The sequence below is a fragment of the Lampris incognitus genome, chromosome 5 (assembly GCF_029633865.1).
Source record: "Lampris incognitus isolate fLamInc1 chromosome 5, fLamInc1.hap2, whole genome shotgun sequence".
NCBI lineage: Eukaryota > Metazoa > Chordata > Actinopteri > Lampriformes > Lampridae > Lampris > Lampris incognitus.
In genome coordinates this window covers 37074662-37083445 of record NC_079215.1, presented here as the reverse complement: position 1 = coordinate 37083445, position 8784 = coordinate 37074662, and positions in this window count along the sequence as shown.

Here is an 8784-nt window from a genome sequence, read left to right as displayed (position 1 = left end):
TATTCCTTACGCGTACCACTAGTCAGACATAGGAAGGCAATAAGCGACAAGGAAAAAAAACGGAAAGTCCAAGAGGAAAAAGGCTCGCGGGTAATCCAAACGGGAACACGGCAGGATACTTCCACGGGGAAACATTGCAAGGGAAAAAAAATGAACCAAGGGCTGGGATGAGTTCGTAGAGAAAAGGACCGTGAGAGGAGAGTGGCCGCTACTGCGGGTGCGGGGAGGTTACAACAAGAACTGACAACGGGCACGTGGGAGGCCACCAAACTTAAGCCCAGCCCTGATGACTAGGCCCGGCCCTGACGAGCCGATTGGCTGCCGGCGCGGGGTGGGCGGGCCACGGCGCGGGGTGAGCGAGCCATAACAGTACCCCCCCCCTCCACGGGAGCCACCAGGCGACTTGCCCGGCTTGTCGGGATGGGAACGATGGAACTCAGTGAGCAGCCCAGGGTCCAGGATGAGCTGGCGGGAGACCCAGCTACGTTCCTCCGGACCGTAGCCCTCCCAGTACACCAAATACTGGAACCCCCGTCCTCGGCGCCGGACGTCCAGCAGCCGGCGGACCTTCCACTGGGGGTGCCCATCCACGATCTCAGGGGGAGGCAGAGCCGGGGCCGGAGGCATCAGAGGACTGTGGGAGACAGGCTTAACCCGAGACACATGAAAGACGGGATGGGTCTTCAAGGAAGCCGGAAGCTTAAGACTCACCGCCGCGGGGCTGAGAACCTTCCTGATCTCAAAGGGCCCGACAAACCGGGGGTTCAGCTTCTTCGCGGTGGACTGGAGCGGGAGATCCTTCGAGCACAGCCACACCCTTTGGCCTGGTTGGTACGTAGGTGCTGGGGACCGGCGTCGGTTGGCTCCCCGACTGGCGCGCTCAGCTGCCCGGAGCAGAGCAGCTCTGGTCACCTCCCAGACGCGACGACACCGGTTCAGATGGGCCTGCACGGAGGGAACCGCCACTTCTGACTCCTGCGCAGCAAAGAGAGGTGGCTGGTAGCCCAGGGACACCTCAAAAGGTGAGAGGCCGGTGGCAGAGCTGACCAGGGAGTTGATGGCATACTCGACCCAGGGGAGGAACCAGCTCCAGGAGCTGGGCTTCTTGGCGGCCACGCACCGGAGGGCAGACTCCACGCTCTGGTTCATCCTCTCTGTCTGTCCGTTAGTCTGTGGGTGATAGCCAGAGGAGAGACTAACAGAGGCACCCAACCCCTTACAAAAGGCCCGCCATACCTGGGAGACGAACTGGGGCCCTCGGTCTGAGACGACATCCAGGGGAAGGCCGTGGAGACGGAACACGTGGCTCGTCAGGAGGTCCGCCGTCTCAGAAGCCGATGGGAGTCTGGGGAGGGCCACCAGGTGCACTCCCTTATTGAAGCGGTCCACCACTGTCAGGATCACAGTGTTACCCTGGGAGGGAGGCAGTCCGGAGACAAAATCCAACGCCACATGGGACCAGGGCCGGCTTGGAGTTGGGAGGGGCTGCAGCAGATCCGCGGGTGCCTGGTGAGAGGCCTTGCTGCGAGCACAGACGGAGCAGGCCCCTACGAAGTCCCTGATGTCGTTCCTCATGGTGGGCCACCAGAAACGCCGAGCCAGAAAGGTGAAGGTGCGGTGGACACCCGGATGGCAAGCAAACTGACTGGCATGGCCCCACTGGAGAACCCGGGGCCGGACTGCGTCCGGGAGGAATAGTCGGTGTGGAGGGACGTGGCTCGGGGCGGGATGGGAGCGCAACGCCTGCCTGACCACGGTCTCGATGCCCCAGGTAACCACGCCAACCACCCTGGCCTCAGGAAGGATGGGAGTCGGCTCCTCTGTAGCAGGCTCCCTCCTCGGGTGTTGTCGGGACAGGGAGTCTGCCTTCGTGTTGCGGGACCCGGGGCGATAAGTCAGCGTGTAGTCAAACCGACTGAGGAAGCTGGCCCACCGTGCCTGCCGACCATTGAGTCGCTTGGTTGCCCGGATGAATGTCAAGTTCTTATGATCCGTCCAGCTGGTGAACGGCTGTTCCACCCCCTCCAGCCAATGGCGCCACTCCTCCAGAGCAGCCACCACTGCAAGCAGCTCCCGGTTCCCGACATCGTAGTTCTCCTCGGCGGGGAGGAACTGGCGAGAGAAGAAGGCGCATGGGTGGACCTTCTGGTCAGACGCTGACCGCTGGGAGAGGACAGCCCCCAACCCGGTGTCCGAAGCGTCCAACTCTACGATGAACTGCCTCTTGGGGTCGGGGTGGAGCAGGACCGGGGCGCTGGTGAACCTCTCCTTGAGGGACTGGAACGCAGAGCGGGCAGTCGGGGATCAGATGAACGGCTGGGAGGGGGAGGTCAGCCTGGTGAGAGGTTCTGCCACACAGCTGTAGTTCCAGATGAACCTCTGATAGAAGTTCGCAAACCCGAAGAAGCTCTGTAATTCCTTCCGTGATGTGGGATCGGGCCAGTCCACCACAGCCTGGATCTTGCGGGGTCGGCCCGGGTCTGTCCCCTCTCAACGACGAAGCCCAGGTAGTCAACGGAAGGGGAATAGAACCAGCACTTCTCTGCCTTGACAAAGAGCCGGTTCCGGAGGAGACGTTCGAGTACCCGGCGGACATGCTGGACATGTTCCTCGAGGGTCCTGGAGAAGATGAGGATGTCATCGAGGTACACCACCACAAACTCGTCGAGCATGTCGTGGAGAATGTCATTCATGAGAGCCTGGAATACCGCCGGGGCGTTGGGGAGGCTGAACGGAATGACCAGGTACTCATAATGACCCCGGGGCGTCTTAACGGCTGTCTTCAACTCGTCCCTCTTCCGGATCCGGACGAGATGATAGGCACACCGGAGGTCCAGCTTAGTGAAGACTGTAGCCTGGGTGAGGGGCTCAAGGGTGGAACTCATGAGAGGAAGGGGGTACTTGTTTTTGACAGTTATCTCATTGAGTTGGCGATAGTCAATGCAGGGTCGGAGGCCCCCGTCCTTCTTCTTCACGAAAAATAATCCAACTGCCACCTGGGAGGACGAGGGCCGAATGAGCCCCGCTGCCAAGGACTCGGAGATGTACTCGTCCATCGCAGCTTTCTCGGGGATGGTCAGACTGTACAGACGACTGCTGGGGAGGGGTGCCCCAGAGTGGAGGTCGATAGCACAGTCATAAGGCCGATGAGGAGGAAGAGATTGGGCCCGGGTCTTGCTGAAAACCTCACCTAACTCATGGTACTCACGGGGAACAGAGGAGAGGTCGGGAGGCGGGGTACTAGGGGCACGTCGGGGGGATGGGGCGGGAGCCGCCTGGAGACATTGGGCATGACAGGAGGAGCTCCACTCCATGATGGTACCGGAGGCCCAGGCGATGTGTGGCTCATGCTGCACGAACCAGGGGCGCCCTAGGATCACAGGGACTAACGGGGACTGGATGATGTAGAACCGAAGTCTCTCCACATGGTTACCTGCTATGGTGAGAGAGACAGGGTGGGTGCGTTGGGTGACGCTGGCCAGGCAGCGCTCGTCCAGCGCGAAGGCCTCCATGGGCTTCTCCAGCGTCTCTAGCGGGATGTTAGCCTGGGCAGCAAACTCCGAGTCCAGGAAACACTCATCAGCCCCCGAGTCGAGGAGTGCACCCACCGTGAGCCGCTGGTCAGCCCAGGCCAGGGTAACGCTAACTAGATGGTTCTGTGGGGCAGGACGGCGGGAACAGGAAAGTCGGCTCACTAGGATCTCCCGGGGCCCCAGTGAGCCTAGTTTTTTGGCCGAGTGGGGCAGCCGCTGATCAGATGTCCCTTCTGGCCACAGTAGAGGCATTGACCCACCTTGAACCGGGCCTCCCGTTCGGCCGGACTAAGGCGCGTGCGCCCCAGCTGCATAGGTTCCTCCCCCGTCGTGGTCTGGGGTGCGGGGGGAGAAAGGGCCACAGGGAAAGTGGGGCGAACAGGAGTAGGGCTCCTGTTAGGAGTGCTGGACGACTGGGGAATGGACGGGGATCCACGCAGGGCTCGCTCGCGCCTCCTCTCCCGGAGGGATCCGTCGATGCGGATGGCGAGCTTGATCAGGTCCTCGAGGGAGGTGGGCTCCTCCCGGGTGGCTAGCTGGTCCTTGACAGCCTCGCTGAGACCTCTCCGGAAGGTGACCCAAAGTGACCGGTCGTTCCAGCCGCTCTCAGCTGCGGCCATCCTGAACTCCACCGAGTAGTCTGTGACACTGCCACTGCCCTGCTGGATACTGCTCAGCTGAGCACCAGGGTCCTGGCCACCGACTGGATGGTGGAAAACCTTCCGTAGCTCCACCTCAAAGGCCTCGTAGGTGAGGCAGAAACTGGCCTTCATGGACCAGGAAGCAGTGGCCCACTGAGTTGCTCGGCCTGTGAGCAGGTTGGTCACATAAGCGACCCGGGCAGCATCAGACGTGAACATGCTGGGTTGGTGCAGGAAGACCAGCTCACACTGCATGATGAACGTGGCACAGGTCTCAAAGTCGCCATCAAACAGTCATGGGTTGGAGAGGCAGGGCTCCCGGGGAACTGGGTTGAGCCCCACAGGGTTAACCGGGGCAGCAGGCCCAGGGGGCGGGTTACCCACGACTCCAGGGGCAGGCTGGCCCGGCGGCTGGATGGTGAGAGCCGCCGTGATGGTTTGCAACTGCCGCAGGATCTCTGCTTGTTGGCTCGCCAACGCCGCCTGCTGCCTCGTTAGGTTACCCACACAGGCCTGGAGGGGCGGGACCCGAGTCTGAAGATCTCTCACCGCGGCGGAGGCCCGCCTCTAGCTGCTGGGTGTGGGAGTTAGTCAGTTGGATCTGTTCGATGAGAGCCGCTCGAAGCGGGCTGGCCGGTACGCTCTCTGTGTCGGCTGGGGTCGTCATGGTCAGTTCGTACTGTTAGGGTTTGTGGAAGACCCCAAGCGCACGACACCAGACAGAGATGGGGTTAGCCGAAAACTGGCGTACTTTATTCCTTACGCGTACCGATAGTCAGACATAGGAAGGCAATGAGCGACAAGGAAAAAAAACGGAAAGTCCAAGGGGAAAAAGGCTCGCGGGTAATCCAAACGGGAACACGGCAGGATACTTCCACGGGGAAACTTTGCAAGGGAAAAACATGAACCAAGTGCTAGGATGAGTTCGTAGAGAAAAGGACCGTGAGAGGAGAGTGGCCGTTACTGCGGGTGCGGGGAGGTTACAACACGAACTGACAACGGGCACGTGGGAGGCCACCAAACTTAAGCCCAGCCCTGATGACTAGGCCCGGCCCTGACGAGCCGATTGGCTGCCGGCGCGGGGTGGGCGGGCCACGGCGCGGGGTGAGCGAGCCATAACACTTTTACCTGTAATAAAGAAAACGATCCCATATAGAACTAAAAGATCTAAAATCCATACTGAAAAAGGTCAAACTTTGATTCTATAAGGTTCTCTAGCAAAACTTAACTGTGGACAACACATGAGAATATGATGAAACAGTCATACTAGATGGTTGCTTAACACCAAGACGGTCATTATGACCGTTTAACTTAGTGGGGGGGTGGGGGGGGAAAGATACAGACCTACCGCTCCTCGAACTGTCTTAAAATTGCATATATTTGCATTTAAAATGAGTTTTAGATCAATTGCACACACACACAAAAAAAAGATTTATTATAAGATCTACCTAAAACGACCATGAGTGGTCAAAATGATCGTCTCGTAATTTGCGCGTGATCGTGCGCGTCACGTCACTATTTACGACGTGTGTTGGTCACATCATTTCCTGGGCGAAGTTCATTCCTCTGTCCTATAAAAAAAAAAACATGTCAGGTTACAGACGCCGTTACAGACGTACCATGACTACCACCGACGGGTAGCAGTATTTACAGCCGCCTGTAAATACTGCAACGCGTAAGACAGCGGCCATTTTAAATTGCGGCTATTTTAAGTTGTTTTAATAATAATATTAAAAGTTGTTAAAATGTTAATTTGGGTGTCAGCAGTGCCACGGGAAGTAGGGGTGCTGAGGGTGCAGCACCCCCTGGTGTGGAGCCCAAGAATTTATTTATTTATGGGGGGGGGGTTTAAAATAAATAAATAAAATGTTTTAACAAAAAAATAAATAACATTAATTTTATTCATTTGTCTATTCATTAAAATTCATTGGAAACATTAATGACTTGACTAAAAAGTAAGTGGCCTAAGCCACTTCAATAGCAACAAGCAACAATTGTGTCATGACGGCACCCGTCAGTGACTCAGTCAGATCTTTTGGGAAGACCAAAAAAGACAACAAGAGATTGAGCCTCGAGTTGGCGGATCAAGCGGAGGAGGAGGAAGCAGACTTGGAGCCTAAGCCGAGTAGGCCTACCAGCAGCAGCTGCAGCACCTCCGAAGCGACCGCCACACCTGCCGCGGGCCCAGGAGCCGCGCTAATTCAAGCTAACGTCGCGGCTGTACCAGGACAAAATGCTAGCGTTAACGTGGTTTTAGTCGAGGCAATCACGCTACACCAACCAACCAACTCCAGTTTTCCTGGAGGGCAGTTTGGAAAAGAGATGTTTTCTTGTTCATTCAATGCTAACTGGTTCAACAAATGGAGGTGGCTGCATTATACTGAGGAAGGTGACCGCGTTGTCTGTTTTAGCTGTGTGAAAACAGTGGAGAAACGTTTCATCAATGAAGAGTGTAAGGTTTGTAGGCAGTTTTGTCAAGGGAGGTTTCACAAACTGGCGGAAAGCCATAGAAAATTTCAAAGAGCAGAAAAAGTCTAAACTTCATACTGATGCTATTCAAAAAAATTGCTGCTCTACAAAACACCCCAATTACTGCCCTTTTATCTGACACTGCCTGCCGAACTCACAGAAAGGCGTGTTTTGGAGCTGATGTTCAGGTCAGTGCTCTTCTTGGGAAAGAAGGTGATGGCTTTTCAGGGTGACAGCACCCGTGATGGCATTTTGTTTGAACTGATGCTTGAACGTACCTACAACCTCCCAGGAGAGAGACCGTGGATTAAGAGGAGAGATAACTGGCTCGCGGACACAATCCAGCATGAAGTCATTCAACAGTATGCCTGCGCTATTCAACATAAGATTGTATCCCGTGCCAGAAATAGTCCGTACTATGGACTCACAGCTGATGGTACCACTGACTCCAGTACAATAGAGCAGTTCTCATTGACATTGCAGTATGTGGATGAGAAATAGGAGATTCACTCTGAATTCATTGGATTTTACAATGCCCCCTGGCAGCAGCGGAGAGACCCTGTTCAAGTGCATCAAAGATGTATTTCTCAGGCTGAACATCCCAATTGAGCAGCTCCATGGATGTTGTTTTGATGGAGCTTCTAACATGTCAGGACTGTTTTTGAGTGTTCAGGCGCGGTTAAAAGAAACATGCCCCGAGTCCCTCTTCTTCCACTGTGCCAACCATTCACTTGACCTAGTTCTTCAGGAGGCTGCACGTGAGGTGGGTCTCATCGCTGATTCAGTGAACTTTGTTCAGGGCATAGCTGTGATAATCTGTGAATCAGCAAAACGCAAGGAGCTCTATGAGTCCATGTTTGGCAGCAATGAGATAGTTACTATACTGGCCATATGTCCAACAAGATGGTGCATATGAACAATAGCTATCAAACGTGTGTGTAGTTCCTACAGAGAAATCATCAAAACACTGGAGCAGCTTAAGGATGACAAAAGTGTGAGGGGAGAAACCAGAGCTAAGATCGGAGGCCTGCTCAAGCAAGCAATGAAGGCTAAAACCTACTATGGCCTCCTCTGTCGTGAAGCAATATTCGAGCCACGCGAGTCGGTGGCATAGTGTTTGCAGCATACCAAAGCCAGCGCACTGGGTGCCCTTGAGTGGAAGGCACATGGAGGCCCTTTGGGATGATACAGTGGTGCATAACATGCTACAACAAACTGTATTCACAGTGGGATTTCAAATGCCAGGTGAGCACAGGAGGACAAAAACCCCAGCCCGTTATTGACACACAGCAGAGCCAGAGGCAGACGCACAAGTTTCACAACACTCATGGAGACGAGAGTTCTATGAAGCTGTGGACTTGGTCACAGCAGAGGTAAAGAGGAGATTTGATCAAGATGGTATGAAAACAACAGCTCTCAGAGAAAAGGTGCTTATTAAGGCAGCCAACAAGGAACAAATTAGTGGCTATAGATTCCCTTCACCTTTCCTTGCACTTTGACAAAGCCCGACTGGAGATCCAGCTGAAAATGATGGGAGACCTCTGCAGTGATTCTCCCAAGACAGTAAAAGACATCGCAACAACCATGTCTAAACTCCATCCACAAATAAGGGCTCTTTTCAACGAAGTTGAAAACTTCATCAAACTCTGCCTTAGTCTCCCCATCTCAGCTGCTTCATCGGACAGGACATTTTCTGCTCTCCGCCATCTGAAGTCATGGTTACGCACAACTATGGTGCAAAAAAGACTGACCCACCATCTTCTGATGCATGTTCACGGATATATATTGGACAGTTTGGACATTGATGCCCTCATGAGGGACTTTATCAGTGCCAACCTGGAGAGAAAGTCCACGTTTGGAGTTCTGCATGCAGGCCGACAGAAAGGCAAGACAATTATATATTTCTTGATTGGCGATTGTGGCTGATAGGTCTATGTGTATGGGTTGATTTTTATATGCTGTCACCATGCAGCCTGCAGTTGTGTTTGAAGATTGCATGCGGCTGATAGGCCCCTGTGTTATTATAGGTTGATTTTTAGGCTATAAGCTGCCGCTGCGCAGCCTGCACTTGTGTTTTGGAGATTGTGCTTTGGCTATAGGCAAACATATTACGTGTGTTTATGTTTTTTTATGCTGCCACC